Source organism: Pinus tabuliformis, chromosome 3_1 (assembly GCF_031772625.1).
Source record: "Pinus tabuliformis cultivar Carrire ecotype Pingquan chromosome 3_1, CPIR1, whole genome shotgun sequence".
Taxonomy (NCBI): Eukaryota; Viridiplantae; Streptophyta; class Pinopsida; order Pinales; family Pinaceae; genus Pinus; species Pinus tabuliformis.
Window position 1 is genome coordinate 762,204,893 of NC_142301.1, and position 23,254 is coordinate 762,228,146.

General features: G+C 38.2%; 1 pseudogene across 1 annotated transcript in view; it reads left to right on the forward strand.

The window, feature by feature from the left end:
- The window catches only part of LOC149189616 (ABC transporter B family member 11-like), a 63,250-nt pseudogene extending 51,040 nt beyond the window's left edge, over window positions 1-12,210 (forward strand). Inside the window, exons 3-8 of the transcript XR_016255603.1 lie at window positions 8,868-9,083; window positions 9,260-9,443; window positions 9,567-10,069; window positions 10,159-10,204; window positions 10,331-10,557; window positions 10,783-12,210. The product of XR_016255603.1 is annotated as an ABC transporter B family member 11-like (transcript). The remainder of the gene's footprint in view (window positions 1-8,867; window positions 9,084-9,259; window positions 9,444-9,566; window positions 10,070-10,158; window positions 10,205-10,330; window positions 10,558-10,782) is intronic.
- The last annotated feature ends 11,044 nt before the right edge of the window (window positions 12,211-23,254 follow it).

The following is a 23,254-nucleotide window of genomic DNA, read 5'->3' on the forward strand; positions in this document are numbered from 1 at the left end:
GGAAGTGTACGGAAGCGTCTGGGAAGTGTCTAGGAAGCGCCTGGGAAGCGTCTGGGAAGCGCCGTACGAAGCGCGCTTCGGAAGCGCCAGTGCTTCCAAATTTCCAGGAAGCGGCTAAAAAAGCCGAAGCGGCGCTTTCGAATTTGGAAGCGCCGCTTCCAGCCAAGCTTCCTAGGCGCTTCCGTACGGGACGCGCTTCGGGGCTTGGAACCGGGGGGGGGGGGGGGCGCTTTGTGCAACACTGATCTAGTTAATCAATCCATTTATAGCCTCCCTAATCAAAGCCTCTGCCTCTAGAGCTTTATAATGATACCTTGGGTTCAGAAAAAATCTGGCTACATGTATAGGGCGATGGAGTTGATTGTTCCATCTTTCATCAATGATTTCCCAAATGGGCCCATACTAAGCCACTCTATCCTTGTATACTGCTTTTGTTTGCTCCTTTGCTTGATCCATAGTCTCATAAATGAAGCCCATAGCCAATCTTTCTCCATCCACCAACCACAACATCTTAACCTTTGTTGCCGTTTTCCAAAATATTTCTTCCTTAACTTTCTTCCTCACATCTTTGCCATCCTGTTTGCGAGACCATTGACATTCATTCCATTCCTCACTGGAAAACACCCTTTGCAAGTTTCTATGTTGGGAAAGCAGAGATTGCAATGCCAAAAAATGAGTTGCAAATCTAGTGATGGCAGGCCTAATAATATCCCTGCCCCCGGTGTGTTTCCTCATCAGGCTCAAAATCCATGAATAATTGTAGATATATTTTGTTATGCTTTTGGCATGCTCTACAGTGTTCTTGACCCAATCTATTTTGCCAATATCCTCAAGCATGAGGTTTATGCAATGTGCAACACATGGGGTCCAAAAGATGGTTTTGTGTTTTTCCTCTAACATTTTACCAGCAAGAACATAGTTAGAGGCATTATCTGTGATGATTTAAACAACATTAGCCACCCCCGCCTCTTCAACAACCTCATCCAAAAGCTGAAACAACAAGTGTGCATCTTTCACCCTATCAGATGCATCAACTAATTTTAGAAACACGGTTCCCTGTAGGCAAAAGATAAGAAAGTTTATGATGGTACGGTTCCTTTGATCACTCCATCCATCTGACATGATGGTACATCTTTTTTTTCCCATGAGCTTTTGCAATCTTTCAAATATTCATCAATGGAGGAAACTTCTTTTTGCAAAAGAGATCCCCTTAACTCATGCATAGTCAAGGCCTTTGAAGCCCTTTCCAGCAACAAATATGGCATCGAACGTAGGTTCATAATATGGTGAATGAGAAGCATTGAAGGGGATATCGGAATCGTACCACCATCTATCTATGTAATCACATGCAGTCTCTCTCAATTCTTTCTTCCAATGGTCATTTAAAGTGGGTTGCATGTGACTTCTATTAGCTTGAGGACCACGTGCATCTGATGGAAAAGGTGTGAAATAACTTTTGATATCACCCTTCTTTTTCATTTTACCCTTACCCTTTTCTTGAATAGACTCCAAAGAGGGAGGAACACAGCGAAAGGGGTTGGATGCATTAGTGCAAGGGATAGATGAAGAGCCCTCATAATCAAAATTGGGGTTGGCAGCCATCATTTGTTGTATACTCCTCTTCTTCCCAATTTCAGCCTCTATTTCTTTTTGCCTAACTTTTTCTTGCTCAAACTTCTCAAAGTTATCTAGCGACTCCTTAATCTCCCCAATTTGTGCTGATGGTGCTTCACATGGAGTAATTTGGCCTTTAACACCAGCCAAGTGTTGTTTTAGCCTACGAATGCCCCCTCCACCCCCCTTAATTTTTCTATGACAAAATTAACAATGTATTTGATAATCAATCATTTCAGCATATGCCCAAGCAACATCTTTCACTCTTGGAGCCATTTTCTGATATTTGGACTTGGAAATGAAAGGAAAAAATCTGAAAATGAAAAAAAAAACATTGCTTCAATGTTCATTTCTTTTACAAAAAAGATTCTTTTCAATTTCTAGATTTGCATAAAAAAAAGAAGCAAAAACTAATTTTAGAAGTGGAAAAAAAATACCTCTAGGCACAAACCGCCTCCTCAATGTTGCTCCAACAAACCAACTCCCCAATGCTGCTCCAATGGCTACCCAAGAAGCTCCTCACTGTTGCTCCAATGATTGCCCAAGACTCCTCACTGTTGCTCCAAAAACAAACTCCACAACTCTTCACAAATTCTCACACAAAAGCAATGAGATAGCTGTGAGGAAATGTGAGGGGTTTGGCTAGCTTTTATAGGCTTCGGAGAGGTAAGTGGCCTTCAAGATATCCTAAAACCCAATATAACCTAAAACCCAATTAGAATGAACTTTGGGGTCGTTTTTCCCCAAAAATGTTTTGTTAGGTGTGTTTGGGCATCGTTGGCCGAACCGGTCGGTTTGTTACTGAACCGACCGATCCGGTCAAACTGAACCACAATACTGGTCTTTTTGTCGAGCCGGACTGGCTAGGGGTATGGCTCGGTCAGTTTGGCGGATTTTTAAAACAGAGGCCCATACTTAAAGTTAGGGGCATAACCAATACTTCACACAAAGATCACCATCAAATATCTAACTAGACCAAGTCCCATATAGGTGTTTCCTCTCTTATGTTTGAAATGGCTAGATGGATAATCCTCTTAGGTGTTTCCAACCCCCAAGGGGAAGTGACAGGCCCCAAGTCAACCCATCAATCCATTGGTGCATGTGTAGATGGTGGTAATGGAGTGGGAAAGACTTCAGGGCCAAGGGCCATAGCCAAGTGACCAGCTAATGGTGGTCCAACATCCTAGGTATATAGATGCAAGGGGGAGCAATCGTGGAGGCATGAGTTACCCCTTTCCTTGGCTTGCTTTTTCCACATCTCTGGTGTGCCTTTTACTTCTTTATCATAATGTTTTTATATGGGTGTGTAGCTCAGGAGGCCAAGCTTGCATTTGAGAGATTTAGAATTTATTAACTCTTAAGATGAGATGGTTTATTGCTCATCAGGGTTGGGACAATACAGGGGTTCCTTTTCATGTGTGGAGCGTCTTTTGCTCTAGGAATCATGTGATGGCTAAAGGGCAAGGTGGGAGGTAGCGCTCATGCTAGGATTTATCATTCTTTTCCTTACCTCCAAGGAAATGTTTCCTGGCCCAAACACAAGATGAGGATGAGAGTGTGCCAATCCCCATGACCAATGACCACCTGCCCGAAGAATGGATATAGAATAGAGGGAATGATGGAAAGTGGCAAGTATGGAATATCACATGCATGCTAGTTCAATCAGAGCCTCCCAAGTAGTTTCCTTCCTATAATTCTAACGCCTTAGAGGAAGTCCCATTGGATTGGGATCAAAGACTAACGACCTAGGTGAAGTGAGGGAACAAGAAGACAATCAGGAATAATAAATCATTTGGATCACCCTTGATTCATATTAGTATGCCTCAAAATAATAAGCAAAATCACATGATTACAAAATGGTAAAAGTACCTACCAATGGATGACCCACCTTCCTTAAGAAGAAATGTCAAATGGGAGAAAGAAATCTAATGAGAGCATATATGTGGAGGTTCCATGGCATCATTGACTGGCTCATGTGGAGGTTCCATGGCATCATTGACTGGCTCCCTGGATATAGGGAGGAGGAAAATTTCTCCTATGGGTTACCCTTTTTTCGGTGGGTAACAAGGCTTGTTATATGGGTTACCCTTTTTTGGGTGGGTAACAAGGCTCTCACTTATTATGTTGGCTACTTTTTCCTATGGGTTACCTTTTTTTGGTGGGTAACAAGGCTCTCACTTGTTATGTTGGCTACTTTCTCCTATAGGTTACCCTTTTTCTTGGTGGGTAACAAGGCTCAAACTTATTATGTTGGCTACTACAAGTAGATTAAACTAATGTGACAAATGTTTGTTGTAGATCAGACCTATTGGTGTAGCTTGATAAGAAATGTTTTTACATATTGGATACAAGATCTATACCTCCCTTTCAAGTTTTATATGCAAGTTTTATGCATATAGGTCTGGCTTGGAACAACATTTTTGAAATTGGAATCATTGATAGTGAATTTCAAGGGCTAAGCGTATCCTAATAATACTATTGTAGAGCACTACAAGTGTGGATTCCTTTGTAGAGTTTTGCGTCTTGTAGCAACCTTAGATGTTTGATATCGAGAGGAATATTGTTTTGAGATAATCTTCTATGTTTTGACTATAATAGGCATAGCTTCCACACTACAGAAACCCACAACATAAGCTTACCACAAATAAGCACCTGTTAACGTTTCATTTATAGTCAACTCAAAATAGATTAAGGCTGACCTTTCAAAGTCATGAATACAAGCAAGGTCAACATAAATTCATGGATTTCTTTTTGCGAGGAGAAGTGGGCTCAGTTCATCAACCAATAATATTCTCTTTTTTCTTGGTAACGTCTTATTGAATTTTGCTTCCATTTTGCATTATTTTTTGTTCTTGCCTTGATTTTTTGGGTTTGAGATGGAGGATTTGGAGCTAACACCTTCAAAATTCTTGAAAGTTCCTTACAACACTGCTCTTCCACTACCAACTATGACATATCTCAAGATCTTGATGTTTGAGATACTGTAACCATTTTCGGTTTCTCTTTTATGTTATTTTTGTAGGTTTTGATTCCAAAATGACCTAGAACTCACCCAATTGAGCTGATGCATGAACAAAATCTTCCTCCTTTTATCTTTCGAGAACGCAAGGCCCAATTGTATAGCTAGAGAGAACTCACCCAATTGAGGTGATGCATGAACAAAATCTTCCTCTTTTTATCTTTCGAGAACGCAAGGCCCAATTGTATAGCTAGAGAGAGCTCACCCAATTGAGGTGATGCATGAACAAAATCTTCCTCTTTTTATCTTTCGAGAACGCAAGGCCCAATTGTATAACTAGAGAGATATATCACACCGCGAGCATTGTTGAAGTTGGTGAAGCTACTGAAATATTTGAGAGAGAGAGATTAGTGTAGAAGCACAGGTAGATGGTGAGTTCTCTTTCATTGCAAAACACATGTATGTTTTACTATGAAATGCTCATTTCAATTATAATGATGCTCCTCCCTCCTTAGCTATTTAAGGTTTGTGATTTTTGGTCTTTGTATAAAGTGTACTTAGTTTTGCATAAGAATTTTGGCTAGTGTTTAAGATTTCTCATGACATATTTCAATGTATGTTTAATTTTTTAGAACTTTTCATAAAATTTTATGTTTTCTATTTAATCTTTTATGATATGGTTTTTGTTGGGTTTCGTTTGTGGGAAAATTAAGGTATTTAATCTTTTATGATATGGTTTTTGTTGGGTTTCGTTTGTGGGAAAATTAAGGTAGGTCTTAATAACCTATGTGTTGGGTGTGTGTTATATTCTTTTCACGACTAGTCGCATGCACGGGGATCACAGGGGGCGAAAGCCCTACTTGTTCGCTGCACTGGGTGCAACCCCCCTTGTTGGGGGGTTTCAGGGGGGGTACCGCCTCCTTGTACAGGGTCCAGGGCAGTGTCTCGAGAACTTTTTTTTCGACCCTATATTAGGTGGGTGAACCTACCTATGGTTTTGTGCATGGGTTTTGCACATGGTTTTGGGCATGATGGTTTTCTACCCATGATATTTTGTAGATCCGGTCAAGAGAACTATGGTTATGTTCTAATGTAAGGTTAATGGATTGGGGTTTATGAATGTTTTGGCATGTATATATGTATTGTAACATTGAAAGGAAAATAATGAAAAATCAATCTGGTAGTCTCGGTTTTTGGATCTAGGGAAAATTTCTGTGTATTTGTTGTGTTTTTCGCTATTGTATATTTTTTGTTTTTTAAGAATTCGTTATTTTTTGTTTTTTAAGAATTCGTTTGCAGGTAATTTCTGTACAGGGTTAAAACCTACAACATGTTGTGGATGTTGTGGATATAGGGCTAATGCACATCCCACAAGTGTAGCGGGTGAAGGCGAAGGCTCATGGTATGTATAGTTCTATTTGTATTAATTTAAATTAGAGACAATTTACATGATAAATATTGAGTGCAACACAATGCAGCGAAAGTAGCATGTTCAAAACTAGTGAAACTATTGAAATATCTATGTCAAAAACACTATATTATAATGAAAAGGTAAAGGTATAGGTGAGTTCTCTTTTGGTCAAAATCCAGACAATTTTAAATGAAATCCTCCTATTTTTCTCATGAGATTTTGGATGTTTTTATAATATTCTCTATTTAATCTTATATGATATGATATGATATGGTAAAGGTATAGGTGAGTTCTCTTTTGGTCAAAATCCAGACAATTTTAAATAAAATCCTCCTATTTTTCTCATGAGATTTTGTGTATTTTTAGAATGTTTCATAAAATTTTATATTCTCTATTTAATCTTATGTGATATAGTTTTTGGTAATCTTATACGATATGGTTTTGGTGAGTTCTCTTTTGGTCAAAATCCAGACAATTTTAAATGAAATCCTCCTATTTTTTTCATGAGATTTTGGGTGTTTTTAGAATGTTTCATAAAATTTTATATTCTCTATTTAATCTTTTTATATTCTCTATTTAATCTTTTATGATATGGTTAATGTTGGGATTTGTTTGTGCGGAAATTAAGGCAGGTTTTAATAATCCGTGTTGTGGATCTAGAGTTAATGCACATCTCCCACAAGTTAGTGGGTGAAGGCGATGGTTCATGTGGTATGTACGGTTCTATTTGTGTTAATTTAAATTAGAGGCATCTTACATTATTTATCATCTAATTAGAGGCATCTTACATTATTTATCATCTATTTAAATATTGAATGCAACACAATACAAAGAAAGTAGCATGGAGAAAAACTAATGGAACTTTTGAAATATATATGTCATAAACACTATATTATAATAATGAAGAGGTAGAGATAAGGGTGAGTAGCACGCGACGTGCATGACAAGTCGGCTGGGGCGGATGGCTTTCGCTCCCCCAGCCGCGATCGATTCCTGCAGCAGCGGTGGATGTGGACCCCGCGCTTTGGTTCCTGCAGCGGTGGATGTGGACCCGTGCTTTGGTTATCTGCTGGCTTCGGCCTTTGAACGATTTGTAATGGCTATGCCGTAAAAATTCTGAAAATCCTGCTGGCTTCGGTCATATGTAGTCAAAAATCTGCTGGCTTCGGCCATATGTTGTAAATATCTGCTGGCCTCGGCCATATGTTGATTTTCCCTCTGAAAAGAGATAAGGGTGAGTTCTCTTTTGGTCAAAATCCACTCGATTTTCTATGAAATCCTCCTCATTATGGCCTTTGTTTCATATTCTCATAATATATTTTTGTGTATTTAATATTCCTCATAAGATTTGATGGTCTCAATTTAATACTTATCTATTTTTCTGGTGTGCAGGATGTCCTTGATTGGCCATGGATGCTTTTTTTGGGCTTATAGAGGAGAGTCCAGGTCTTTTTTTTTTGGTTTGTATTTTTTTTTCTATCATTGTTTGTATTTTTTGGTATTGTCCATTGTTTTTAAATTTTTTTACAACTAGGTCTTTTTTTTTTTTTTTTTGTATCTTTTTTTTCTATCATTGTTTGTATTTTTTGGTATTGTCCATTGTTTTTAAATTTCTTTACAACTTTACTTGTTTTTTGTTGCATTTGTGAGCATGGCCATGGCCATGCTAATTTATGGATTGACATTTTGTTTTTTTGGGTTTTCTTTTTCTTACTTTTCCTAATTTTGTTTCATGTTTTTTTGACTTAATGGATGCCGGAAATTAAGGCAGGTGAAGATTTCATGGATGCAATGAGCAAAGGTGAAGGAGGTATGTATGAGAGAATTTACTTGTTTATTGCTACATAATTTTATGGTTCTATGTTGTTTTAATTGAACTCTTTTGGTGCTATGGTTATATGTTGTTTTAATTAAACTCTTTTGGTGCTTCTTAAATAATGTGAACAATTTTGGTGCTTCTTAAATGATGTGTGTTCATGTAAATTTATAAGGTAAAGGAAGGTAATTGGAATGTCCGGGCATAAGCAAAAATTGCCTCTAATCAAGTAGCATTTGTAGATAAGGATGAAACAAAACAAAATTTTCAAGCCTAGTTATAACCATCCTAGTTTTCAGTGTTTTCGTTTACAATTGGGAGTGAACTTTTGCCTCTAATTGAGTAGAATTTGTAGATATGGATGAAACAAAACAAAATTTTCAAGCCTAGTTATAAACATACTAGTTTTGATTTACAATTTTGGATTTACAATTGGGAGGGGGTCTGCGACTGGGTATTTTGAGGGTGTGGGTTTCTCACTTGTGTATTTCAATCTCAATAATTTCGTTAAAACTTGAGTAGTTTTCAGTGTTTTCATTTACAATTGGGAGTGAACTTTTGCCTCTAATTGAGTAGGATTTGTAAATACGGATGAAACAAAACAAAATTTTCAAGCTTAGTTATAAACATACTAGTTTTGATTTACAGTTGGGAGGGGGTCTGCGACTGGGTATTTTGTGCCATGTGAGGGTGTGGGTTTCTCACTTGTGTATTTCAATCTCAACAATTTCGTTAAAACATGGTGCATTTTTGTTAAAACATGGTGCATTTGTTGTTTCAGCTCCAAAACAGCTACAACTTTCTTCATATTACTTAGATCCTTCTTTGGCTCCCAAATGCACTTCCCTTATTCAAACTTCACTTCAATTTTGGATGAGCCAAAAACATCATGGACTCCCACCATCACCCTATCTCACAGGAATGCATGTTCGAGAGGAACTTACCATATTAAGGCGCAATAAAATGACAGGAACTTACCATATTAAGGCGCAAAAAAGTGAGTAGAAGAAATTTGTAAGGCCTCAGACCACATTCTCATATGTTTATATTTGCCGTTGTTTGTTCAGGTTGGGAAATTCATCCAGCTGATGTCCGCATTCTAAAGAAGTTTTGTTGTTCACTTCATCAACTCACCCTAGTAATGCTATGTACGATTCCCCTTCTTGCACTGGTAGGCAGTGCTATGACTATGATAATATCAATGGTGTCAAGCTGGGGCCAGCAAGCATGTGTAGAAGAGGGCAATGTTGTGGAGCAGACAATTGGTTCATTTACGACGTTAGGTATGTGATCAACAACACAAACCATGCCTTTTCATGTCATAAAACCAGGTTTCTTTATATCTGAAATTGAGGGTTACCGTGTCTTCATATGAGCACAAGTTCTATTGTATATAATCTATTCAGATTAATAACACATTTTAGTTACATTTCATGTTGCTGCTTTTATCTGGGAGAAGAATGTTGTGACTATGAAATGTTTTTTACGATTGCTTACAAGGCTACTGCTCATCAAGGGCTGGCAGCTGGTTTTGGCGTTGGGTCTTTATTGGCTCTTTCGTATGGATAACAGTTCCTTATTCATAAAGGATATTGTGGTGGCAGTGTGATTAATGTCATCATTGCAGTTCTGACTGGAGGCATGTAAGTTGAATCTGCATTGTGAAATGCATTATTGTCACTTGATCAGGAAATTTGACTATAGGAATTTGCACTTATTCAGTTAATAAATGAGAACACAATGATAAATGTTTTGCCGGATTTCAGGTCTCTGGGACAGGCGTCACCATGTTTAAATGCCTTTGGAGCTGGATAAGTTGCAGCTTACAAAATGTCTGAGACAATTCATAGAAAGCCACAGGTCGATGTATATGATATAAGTGGATTGGTACTTGAGGATATTCAGGGTGATATTGAGCTTAAAGATGTATATTTCAGTTATCCAGCGCGGACTGATGTTCACATATCTTCTGGGTTTTCACTGGAAGTACCCAGAGGTATCACTGCAGCTTTAGTTGGAGAGAGTGAAAGTGGGAAGTCTACGATCCAGAAGCTGGTGAAGTACTTATAGATAGTGTCAATATCAAACAATTTCAACCAACTTAAATGGATAAGGCAAAAAAACTGGAGTTGTAAGGCAGGAATCTGGTCTCTTTGTAACCACTATTAAGGAGAATATTGCCTATGGTAAAGACGGGGAAACGCCATAGGAAATACAGGCTGCTGCAGAGCTTGCTAATGCAGCAAAATTTCTTAGTAACATGCCTCCGGTTTGTAGAAATAGATCTTCACTCGTGGAAATGCATTTCTTTTGCACATGGATTTTGTGTATGCTGACAGTCATGGTTGCTCTTTCCAGGGGTTTGATACCCAATTCGGAGAGCATGGTACCCAATTATCTGGAGGTCAAAAGCAAACTTGTGGAAATGCATTTCTTTTGCACATGGATTTTGTGTATGCTGACCGACATGGCTGCTCTTTCCAGGGGTTTGATACCCAATTCGGAAAGCATGGTACCCAATTATATAGAGGTCAAAAGCAAAGGATTGCAATTGCATGGGCTATTTTAAAAGACCCCGAATTCTCCTCGTCGATGAAGCTACCAGTGCCTTGGATGCAGAGTCTGAAAGAGTGGTTCAAGAAGCTCTTGATAGAATTATGATAAATAGAACAACAGTTATTGTTGCACATCGTCTGACTACTGTCAGAAATGCTGATATGATCGCTGTCGTCCAGCGTGGCTGTATTGTTGAAAAGGGTAAATTTTTACAATGCTTCAGTTTTTAATCTTTATTAACAAACAACACACATAGCAACAATTTAACATCCACTTGCTTATAAAACATTTCTTCTCCATTCCATTATTAACAAATATTGTTCAAACAACAAAAATTATTTGATATTTTGCAACAGGCTTTGTGAGGTGACTCTTCTTCATTACTCATGCAGAGCTATTAATGGATCTGAGAAATGTTAATTTCAGGTTCACACTCCCAGCTCATCATGAACCCATCTGGGCCATTCTCCCAGCTTATACGTCTGCAGGAAACGCATCCATCATCCTGGGCATATGGAAATGCATTTGCATGATCCCAGTACCGATGGCAGCAGGCTTAGTAGTCGAAAGTCATCTCTTAGACGATCCATAAGCAGTGGATCATCGGGAATTGGTGGTAGTTGTAACTCTGTTTCTTTTTCATTTTCGTTGCCTGGTGGAGTTGGTCTCCAGGAAAATGTTCAAGTAGGCAAAAGTAAGCCAAAGAAGGGCTTCATGAATTGGTTTTCGTCCAAAAATCAGGGAGATGTGGAGGATGGTCAGTTAAAACATGGAAAAAATGTTATTGTTTTACGCCTAGCATCTCTCAACAAGGCAGAGACTCTAGTGTTCATACTTGGATCCATTGCAGCAGTTGTTCATGGGGTTACATTTCCTATTTTTAGTCTCTTGCTTCCAAGTGTTATTGCCAGTTTTTACGAACTTCCACATAAGCTTCGAAAAGATGCCAGATTCTGGGCACTTATGTATATAGTTTTGCAAGCAACATGCCTCCTCATGGGACCAACACAGATCTACTGTTTTGCTGTTGCTGGTGGCAGGCTTGTGCGACCTATACGATCATTGACATTTAACAAGATTGTTTTGTATTCACCTTGGGTAGACATTAGATATATCATATTGGTGATTATCCAAACTCCAAATTTGTGCAATAGGTGCAAGATTATCAACAGATGCTGCGACAGTGCGTAGTATAGTGGGAGATGGTTTGTCACTTGTTGTTCAGAATATTTCAACAATCACTGCTGGTATTGTTATAGCTTTTTCAGCAAACTAGAAGTTGGCACTTTTGATATTAGCTCTCCTGCATCTGCTAGGTCTTTAAGGTTGAGTTCCAGTGAAGTTCTTGCAGGGTTTTTCTGCTGATGCAAAGGTTAGGAATGTCATTGGCTCTGTACAGACTGCATATTGCTAGACATGGTTTATAAATCATATTAGAATATGTATAATTGGACAATTTTTTCAATTGTGATTCATGGTTTAATACAAATCGGACTCTCAACTGTAGACCAGGAGGATTCTCCCTTTCCTAAAGAGCTTTAACCATTTTGGGATGTTATTACTATAGAAAGGGATCATATTCCAGGTGATGTATGAGGAAGCTAGTCAGGTTGCAAATGATGCTTTTGGAAGCATTCGAACCGTTTCCTCCTTTTCTGCTGAGGATGAGGTGATGAGCCTCTACAATGAAAAATGCTCTGCTCCCTTGACGGGGACGGCATTATCTTGTTCTTTCATGGCAAGAAGGACCGGGATTTCTGCCTTGTCTCTGAGACCAATTTACATATCAATGGGCATTTCATTGGCAAGAGCAAGAAGGAGGGTCTGAAGCGCGCTTTCACCTGGGTGCAGTCCATCGGTATGCAGTTCGATTCCCAAAAGCTCTACCTGGTCGCCAATAAGGTTGCCGAGTGGGACGATGCCCGCGATGCTGTTGGAAGCATGCGAACCGTTGCCTCCTTTTCTACTGAGGACGAGGTGATGAGCCTCTACAATGACAAATGCTCTGCTCCCTTGGCGGGGACGGTGTTATGTCATGGCAAGAACAATGGGCATTTCATTGGCAAGAGCAAGGAGGTCTGAAGCGCGATTTCACCTGGGTGCAGTCGTGCAGTTCATGGCAAGAAGGACCGGGATTTCTGCCTTGTCTCTGAGACCAATTTACATATCAATGGGCATTCATTGGCAAGAGCAAGGAGGGTCTGAAGCGCGCATTCAACTGGGTGCAGTCGTGCAGTCCATCGGTATGCAGTTTGATTCCCAAAAGCTCTACCTGGGCACCAATAAGGTTGCCGAGTGGGACGATGCCCGCGATGCTGTTGGAAGCATTCGAACCGTTGCCTCCTTTTCTGCTGAGGACGAGGTGATGAGCCTCTACAATGACAAATGCTCTGTTCCCTTGACGGGGACGGTGTTATGTCATGGCAAGAACAATGGGCATTTCATTGGCAAGAGCAAGGAGGAGGGTCTGAAGCGCGATTTCACCCGGGTGCAGTCCGATTCCCACAAGCTCTACCTGGGCGCCAACAAGTTTGCGAAGTAGGAGGTGCCCGTGATAAGCTCTCTCTGTTCCTGGATGACCAGCCGATCGTCGTCCAGCCGGCACGGGTCGCCGAGTGGGATTCTGTGGTTGGACACAACTTCCCTGAATATTAACGGACATGGGAAATAATTTAATTCAGTTCGAGAATGTATATATTTTAATACTCTGTAATATATTTTAATGTATATACTGCTGTCAGTGATGGGATGTAACTTAATTCAGCAATGCATATACAGCAGTTGGATGGAATTTAAATTGTCGAGACTAGCAATATTATAAAACATTTAGTCTTAGAACTCTGAGAACAGGTAATGGAGCTGGGTATTCCACTTGGATAAATTGTTATATTCGAAACGTGCCCTAAAGCATGCAGAGTTCAGTGCAATCTCTGCTGTTATATTTGAGATGTGCCCTAAAGCCTGCAGAGTTCAATGCAATCTCTGTAGAAGCTCTATGATACTGAAGGTTGCAGATCTCAGTGCAATCCCTACCCTTGAAGAGGATTCTTAAATATCTATCTTTTATACTTTTTTGGTTCATTATATATATATATATATATATATATATATATATATATGTGAAATACCTTTTTGTTGTTTTTAATTTGAAAATTTGTTTTTATTTTTGTTCATAAATACCGGTGTAAATCATCTGTGTGTTCTGAGGATTACACGTCTTAAGTATTTTGTAGAAGATTTAGCCACTCTAGGTAGCATTTGTTTACGGTGTTATCAGTATTACATCAATTTTTTACTTCAGTATTACATTAAAAAAAAATTAGGGTGTCATCAGTGTTACATCACTTTTTGACGAGATTTTATTATTTTCAAAGGTTTTATTATTTTCAACTTTGGCCATTTTTTTCATCAGTGTAATATTTCATCAGTATTTAAGTCTTTCATGAAAGATTAAATCTTTCAAGGTGGTATATTTTTTTTCGTCAGTGTAATATTAGACATTTCATCAGTATTTCATGATGAAAGATTAAATCTTTCAAGGTGGTATATTTTTTTCTCATCGGTGTAATATTTCATCAGTATTTCAGGAAAGACATTTCATCAGTATTTCATAAGTCTTTCATGAGGATTAAATCTTTCAAGGTGGTATATATTATATATTTTTGTAAGGATTAATATATTTTTCTAAGCATTAAATCTTTTAAATCTTTTAAGGTGGTATATTTTTTTAAATCTTTGGGGATTAAATATTTTAAGGTCTAAGGATTAATATATTTTTCTAAGCATTAAATCTTTTAAATCTTTTAAGGTGGTATATTTTTTTAAATCTTTGGGGATTAAATATTTTAAGGTCTAAGTTTTCTTTTAGACTTAAAAGAGATTTGAAAAATCTTTTTAAGATGTAAATTTAATTTCTTTTAAGAGATTTGAAAAATCTTTTTAAGGTGTAAATTTAATTTCTTTTAAGGTGTAAATTAAATTTCTTTTAGAGTTAAAAGAGATTTGAAAAATCCTTTTAAGGTGTAAATTTCTTTTTTTTAGAATTAAAAGAGATTGATTTTTCTTAGGCCTTGGTAGATCTAGAGTTAAAATGGATATAGAGTAGTTAGTAATAAAACAAGTTTATATGCTTCCTTTATTAAAATATAAGACAAGTGTACTGGAACATAATTTTAGAAAGCAATATGCATGTAGTTATTAATTTAGTTTATTTTATTTGTTGCCTCTCTCCAACGTGTTCTCAAAACTATGATATATTTTAAAACTATGATATATACAAAACTATGATATATTTTAAAACTATGATATATTTTAATAAATTAATAGATTATTTTCGTATGTTGCTATTAAAATTATGATGCATTTTAATTAGAATGAACTTATGAATAGATTATGAAATTCTTATTTTTAATAAATCTTCTTATTTTTTTTTTTACTCAATCATGGAAATTTCTATTAATTTTAATAATAAACTTCCTTTTCTATTAATAATAAACTTCCTTTATAGATCACTATTAATTAATTAAAAGAAATATATGTGAACTTTTATTTATTTTTACTCAATCAAGGAAATTCCTATCAATCTTAATTTTAATAATAAACTTCCCTTTCTGTTAATTTAATAATAAACTTCCCTTATAGATCACTATTAATTAATTAAAAGAAATATATGTGAACTTTCATTTACATTAAATGACATTGATGAACTATATTCATAATAATATTGACTCATCAAATTTTGTTTCAACTATATTTAATGCAAGTATCAAGATCTTGACCAAAATATGAACATCTCATTGTGTTACAAGGTTTCTCTTTTTATTACTTAAAAAAAGTTTCTCATTTTATTAAGGAAAAAAATTTAATTATATGTATCACAAAGATCAAGACCTTAGCCAAAGTAGGAAGAGATATGTCATTGTGTTACAAAGTTTTTGCTTTTTATTAAGTAAAAAAAAAATTTCACATATTAATATTTTTTGAAAGAGAGATTGTCATTGGGTTGAAGAAAATGAAGGTGAAGTAAAGTATTGATGAGGGATATTTCATTTTGGGTTTTGATTTTAGTGATTAATAATAAGTTAATGATAGAAAATATCTATTAATTTTCTACATTTTTATTTTTAAATATCACACTTCCATATATCTTGCTCTTTATATTTTTAGAAATATCACACTTTCACATATCTTGCTCTTTATATTTTTAGAAATATCACACTTCCACATGTCTTGCTCTTTATATTTATAGAGAGTTCCATATTTTGGATATTGAAATCATAGAAGTTGGAAAGTTTAATTTGAGTGTAAAAAGTTTAATTTGAGTGTTTTTACAATGTGACCACTTAAATTACAACATTAAAAATATATTCACTTATAGAAGTTCTAGATCAATTTGGGCAATGATTTCTAATGCTTGGCATTCCATATAAAATAATTACTTCAAGAAGAACTTTCTTAAGTTGCATTCACAAATCCTTGAAAGCTTATGTAATATTCATTGCTACAAACTTTTCACTATCTTAATTTATGTTGATAAAAAACTTAAATATTCCATTCAAAAACTCCAAAGAAATGATTAAATTTATCTATGTGCCAATCTATAAAAAGTTATTAGTTATAATCTAAATCACTATAGTCAAATCTTAGCTCTAGTGGTTTGGTGAACTCTCTATAGACATGTTGTAACTAACTAGTTTGTGGCATTTGTGAAATAGTCATATTTGGTGTAATAGTGGCAAATGATATTTTAAATTTATGGCTTCTCTGGAAATTCCCATTCCAATTAAAATATGAATAAATATTGAGATATTTAGAGATGAATTATCAAGTGTTGGCACTTTAATTTTAACTTAGTTTATTTTAATTTGAACCTTAACCCTCATAACTAGAGAAACCAAATCATCAATATACCAACCATCTTCCAAAAATATAACTAAAACAAAACAAAACTAACAAATTAAAATATCCAAGTACTAGGATTGTTTCCATCCCCTACTAGCTTCCAAATTGAGGTTTGAATTTCACCTAGTCCACTACCATAATTTATTGTGAACCATTAGTGTTGGTTGAAGTTTGAAATTGATTAATAGTGAGTTGGCTTGTTCACCTTGTCCACTACCATAATTTATTGTGAACCATTAGTGTTAGTTATAAGTGTGGGAAACTCACTTTTCATCATGATATTCTATCTAACTTCAATGTGACCATGTTCCATCTTAACATCAATGTGACCATCAAAACAATGATAGTGATTGCCTTGCAGGCAACACCAATAAACTAGGAAAACACCTTTATATTCACCTTGCTATCAACACAATCAAGGCTTTCATTGCAATGCCTAATTGTCCATAGCATTTTAAAACCAAATGGGAGAAATCTTGATTCTTCTTTATATCCCATATAACATTCTTAATTCTATGATATATATCAAATAATATATTATTTTTTGAGAAAAACGTTGTTAATAATATATTATTTGTTTAAAAAAAATTGTAATATATCATATATTTATAAATACCAAATATATCACATACTTGTTAGGTAATAAACACAATTAATAAAGATAAGGGTGACATGTAGTGGTGCCTCTTTGAGAGGGAAATTATGGAGAAGGAAAACAAAAGTAAGTGTGAAGTGTTTCAAAACCTTAAAGCCTAAAGAGCATTTAAGATGAAATTTAGATTAGAAAGAGAACACACATAAAAAAAAGTATTTGAAGAATTGCTCAATTTATACTCAATAAGATTTAGATTTAGATTAGTAAAATTGTCAGCCCACAAATAAAGGGAAGTTGGTTATTGTTTCATAAGAATTGTATTCCCCAGAATTGGAGAGTGTGTCACGAGTAACTCAAGATAAGTGGATCCATTGTTTCATAGCTCTATGAATTGGCAACAAAACTATGCCAATTAGAATGTTGATCACAATACAAAAATGTAGGGCACTAAAAGAGCAATAAATAGGGGGCAACGTGATCATTTTGACAATTCAAATAATGATTCAAACCAAAGATGGGAGGTGCTCATTGCCGCCCCCCCCCCCCCAAAAAAAAAATTCTCTAACCACCCATAGCACTAATTGGTGCCAAAATGATGCAAGTGATTTCCAAAAGTGATTAAGTTAGTTAGACAATAGTCCAAAGTGATGGAAAAACATCAATTATAAAATCAAAGAGGTAACAACAAAAGAAAAGAGATAAAAAGGCGGCCATGGTGAAGACAATAAGGTGAATTCAAAAGAAACTTCAACACTTGTGACCTCACCTCAATGCTTTGCAAAGAAGAGACAAATTTCATGCACTACAATTTTCCTCATGGAAAGAGGAAAGATCAAACCCAATACAAATATTATGACTCATCATGAATACTAAAGCATATCTCCATCACTACTACCCATGAATACTAAATCATCTCTTTATTAATGGGCATGAAAACTAAACCTCTATCCCATTATTTAATTGTCAAAAACTCATTATGACAATTCAACCTCACTATTCACAATGACAACAATATTTCATATAACATTAGTTCTAACAACTAACTTTCAAAACTATTGTAATAAGATTCAAAATAATAAAAAATGCAATAATTAAAAAATTAATACAATAACCAATATAGAAACATTACCAACACTATATCTACAAGATTTTTTAAAATTTTGTGACAATGATTATGACCACTTTTGTTTTTCAAGACAATTCCTCTGCCTCTATAAACAACTCCTACCACAATTTCCAACTTACTCTAAGTTGGAACCTTTCCCTGAACTTGAAAAGGGGTAGCCGGTACTTTTTACTCACCTCGGCAAATGAAATTGATTAGATGGATTAATAATGAAAAAAATTCATTTCCAGGGTGGGATGACTTCAGCCAGCCAAAGGTGGTGGTCCGTGAAATTGATTAGATGGATTAATAATGAAAAAAATTCATTTCCAGGGTGGGATGACTCTAGCCAGCCAAAGGTGGTGGTCCGTAAATAGGGGCAATGATAATGCGAAAGGAAACAAAATAGAAGTTGTCCCATCCATATTTTCAGACAGAGTGAATTCTCAATAACCTTTTCAATTATACTACAAGAATTCTCAATAACCAGAATTATCACCCCCTTTATGTTCCTCCATCGCATTCAACTCTCTAACTTCTATCCCATGAATAAAAATCCTCAAAATTGTACCACCATGGACCATTCACAGTTTGCCATAAGAAAAACCCATACATTGATTACCAACCAGCGTCTCTTCTGACCCCACTGAAACTAGACAACATAGTAAAGTATTGAAGGGGAGGTCTGAAATAGGCGAGTCTTCATGCACCCCATCTTCTATTCTCAAACTAGTTGAGAATTTCATGACGAAACTGGCTGTCCACTCAAAAAAGTAAAAAAAGGGTGTACATGAACAGATCTGCAAACCAAAATTATGTTTACATAATATAGTTTTAAAAAATATTTTAAAACTTGTAAATCAAAGTTGTACTTCTTTAATGACGCAGCGAAATCAAGGAAACTGCGTCAGAAAAATCGTGGATAATTGGCAGTGAAGGAGGAGATTTAGAAAGCGGGAGGCAGGGGAAATTTGAAGCCTGCCTCCTAACAGGCAGTAACCCTAATTGGTATAGGTAAATGAGGTAAATGAACATTAGCTGGCTTTCTAATATTTCTATAGCAATGGCGCAGAAGCTGTGTCTCTCCGAAGTCGGGCTGCCCATTACGAATATAGTAACTCTGGGCTGGCCATTACGAATATAGTAACCCCCCCTAGAGTTTGCAGCAAAAACAAGGAAGCAATTACTGAATTTGCCATCGCCCACAACTTGTTGATGAACAACGTCGCGCAGATTCAACGAATTCAGCGGTTTAGGTAGGTAGACTAATGTGATAGAATTTTTGGTACCGTATGAATTTCCTGGTAACGTGTCTAAGATGTGGAGGTTTCGTATTGGGTTTGCGCTCCAATCACTGCACGAGTGATGGGGGTGGTATCGCCCAATTTTTGAAAGCCCTTGTTGAAATGGCAGCCAGCCCCTCAGTTCCGCCCACCAGGTTTGGAACAGAGAAATACTTCGACCCAGAGCGAAGCCTATAGTGAAATTCCCTCACGATGAATATGACGAAGTGATAATGCAAGATGATTATGAGGAAATTGTTCAGAATTTCCGCTGAGTGCGATTCGCCTCCCATTACCTCTGCTGAAACGAATTCGCCAACACCACAATCTTCACCATCGATAAGTCCATGTGAATAAGCTATATATATATATATATATATATATATATAAGCCATAATCTCAGATTCAGCGAATTCAGGGGTTTCGATTAGCGGGGTTAGTGACTTTGAACGCGGACCACTCGAGGCGCATACAGTGGAATACCTGGGCAGTGATGGTGCTCCTTATGTGTTTTAATGGTGCCTGCCCCATGACAATGTTAAAATGTCAGTGACATTGACGATTACGAAGAATATTAAAGTAGTTCCCGTGGAGAAAATTGTACAGAATTTCACTGAGTGCGATCCGCTCCCATTGCCTTTGCTGAAACGAATTTGGCAACACCACAATCTTCACCATCGATCATGCCTATAAGCTATAAGCTAGGAAATTATCAGCAGAGAACTTATTCAGTGATAACTTATTTACAGATGACTTATCTATTGATAATTTATAGATAGATAAGTTATCTGTAATTACCTATTGGTTAATACGTTATCATATCCATATAAGTTATTGTTAATTGACGATAACTTATGTCTGATAAATTATTTGTGATAAGTTATCTCTAATAAGCTCTCATAAACTTCTCATTTGATAACATATCCATAAGAAGTTATCAGTTGATAAGTTATAACTAATAAGTTGTAAGTTTATAAGTTCTATGTTGATAAGTGCTAATCTGATAAGCTATTTATTGATAAATACTCTTTTGATAAATGATCTTGTATCCAAATGAACTTATCAGTTGATAAATTATCTCTTATATGTTATTCATTAGAACTTATCTACTAATAAGTTATCATAAATAAATTATAAGTTATGAGAGATAACTTATTAACTACTAAATTATAACGAAGAACTTATCAGTATATAAGTTATCAACCAATAAGTTCTTGGGATAACTTCTTAGTGGATAAGTGATCTTCTGATAATTTCGAAAAATAACTCATCTGTTTATATCTGCCAAATGAGTTATCCTCAGAGAGCTTATTCGCCAAAAAAACCTCACTTATAAACAGTTCGAGCTTCTCTGAATTCGATGAATCTGAGCGACGCAGCGGCCACAATCTCTATCAGCAATCGGGAGTTTCTGGACCTGACGCTCATGGACGCCTTTAAGCGAGTAGTCGTGGGGCTGGCAGACGTGGGGCTGATCTGGCCCCCAGATTGGCGACACTTGGAGGCCTTTCAGCCGCCAAATTTGGAGTCAAATTTCCGTTGTGGAATCTCAGCCGCTAGATCAGGCTCTTGAATTCGCGACACGTGGCTGCCTCTTAGCCACTAGATCATGCCCTCGCATTTGCGACACATGGAGGCCTCTCAGCCGTTAGATCAGGCCCTTGGATTAGTGACACGTGGCGGAATCTCAGCCGCGAGATCTAGCCTTCAGAATGGTGACACATGGCGCATTTCAGACGCCAGATCTGGCTTTCGGAATGGCGACACATGGCGACCTCTCAGCTGCAAAATTTGGCCCGGATGGACACGCGGAGACTTCTCAGCCGTCAATTCTGGCCCTCGGATGGGCGGCCTCTAAGTCTCTAGATCAGCCCGTCAGATTTAGGACACACGGCGGCGTTTTAGCCGTCAGATTCGTTACGCGTGGCAGCATCTCGACCGCCAAATCTGGCCGTCAGATTCCTGACACGTGGAAGCATATCGGCCGCTAAATCTGGTCATCATATTTGCGACACGTGGCTACATCTTAGCCGCCAGATTTGGGCGTCAGATCTACGACAAGTGGCGAAATCTCAGCCGCCAGTTTTGGGCGTCAGATTCACGACACGTGGCGACATCTCAGCCGCCAGATTTGGGCGTCAGATCCACGACACGTGGCGACATCTCAGCGGCCAGATTTGGGCGTCAGATTTGCAACACGTGGCGACATCTCAGCCGCCAAATCTTGTGTCATATTCACGACACGTGGCGACATCTCAGCCGCCAAATCTCGCTGTCATTCTAGCGACACGTGGCGCGTTCTAATCCACTGGATCTGTCCGTTAGATTTACAACAAGTGGCGGGTTCTAAGCCACCCAATCTGGCCCTCAGTTCACTGACACGTGGCGGGTTCTAAGCCACCCGATCTGGCCCTCAGTTCACTGACACGTGGCGGGCTCTAAGCTACCGGATCTGTTCGTCAGATTTACAACACGTGGCGGGTTCTAAGCCACCCGATCTGGCCCTCAGTTCACTGACACGTGGCGGGCTCTAAGCCACCGGATCTGTTTGTCAGATTTACAACACGTGGCCGGTTCTAAGCCACTAGATCTGTCCGTCAGATTTGTAACACGTGGCGAGCTCTAAGCCACCGGATCTGTTCGTCAGATTTACAACACGTGGCGGGTTCTAAGCCACTAGATCTGTCCGTCAGATTTGCAACACATGGCGGGATCTAAGCCACCAGATCTGGCCGTCAGATTTTCAACACGTGGCGGGTTCTAGTCCACCGGATCTGGCCGTCCGGTTTACAACACGTGGCGAGTTCTAAGCCACCGGATCTGGCCGTCCGGTTTACAACACGTGGCGGGTTCTAGTCCACCGGATCTGGCCCTCTGATTTACAACGCGTGGTGGGCTCTAAGCCACCGGATCTGTCCGTCAGATTTACAACACGTGGCGGGCTCTAAGCCACCAGATCTGGCCGTTCGATTTACAACACGTGGCGGGTTCTAAGCCACCGGATCTGGCCGTCCGATTTACAACACGTGGCGGGTTCTAAGCCACCGGATCTGGCCGTCCGATTTACAACACGTGGCGGGTTCTAAGCCACCGGATCTGTCCGTCAGATTTACAACACGTGGCGGGCTCTAATCTACCGGATCTGTCCGTCAGATTTACAACACGTGGCGGGCTCTAAGCCACCAGATCTGTCCGTCAGATTTACAACACGTGGCGGGCTTTAAGCCACCAGATCTGTCCGTCATATTTAAAACACGTGGCGGGCTCTAAGCCACCGGATCTGGTCATTAGATTTACGACACGTGGCGGGTTCTAAGCTACTGGATCTGGCCGTTCGATTTACAACACGTGGCGGGCTCTAATCTACCGGATCTGTCCGTCAGATTTACAACACGTGGCGGGTTCTAAGCCACCAGATCTGGCCGTCCGATTTACAACACGTGGTGGGCTCTAATCCATCGGATCTGTCCGTCAGATTTATAACACGTGGCGGGTTCTAAGCCACCCGATCTGGCCGTCCGATTTACAACACGTGGCGGCGTCACAACAGCCATTTCCGGCCGTCAGATTCACAACACGTGGAGGCATTTCAACCATTAGAGTTGGGCGTTAGATTCATGACACGTGGCATAATTTCAGCCAGTAGATCTGTCCCTCGGGTTTGTGACAATTGGCAGTGTCTTCTTTGTTATTTGTTCGCACTGAAATACTAACCGTCACTGTTTCAATGTGGGATATATTGTTTCTACGCTGAATCTAACTTCCCGAGTTCGCTCCCCGCGAGCAGGTTCTCTTCCCCTGGAAGAATTCAACGCGTCGCACTGTATGATCCAATTCCTCCGCGCTGGAATCCCAACTGAGCATAGTCTCGAAATTTTTACTACAGGACTTCCAAGCGTTTCTCTGAGCAGAGCGTGGCAGCATTTTCCAGTGAGCATAGTCTCGAAATTTTTACTACATGACTTCCAAGCGTTTCTCTGAGCAGAGCTTGGTAGCATTTTCCACTGAGCATAG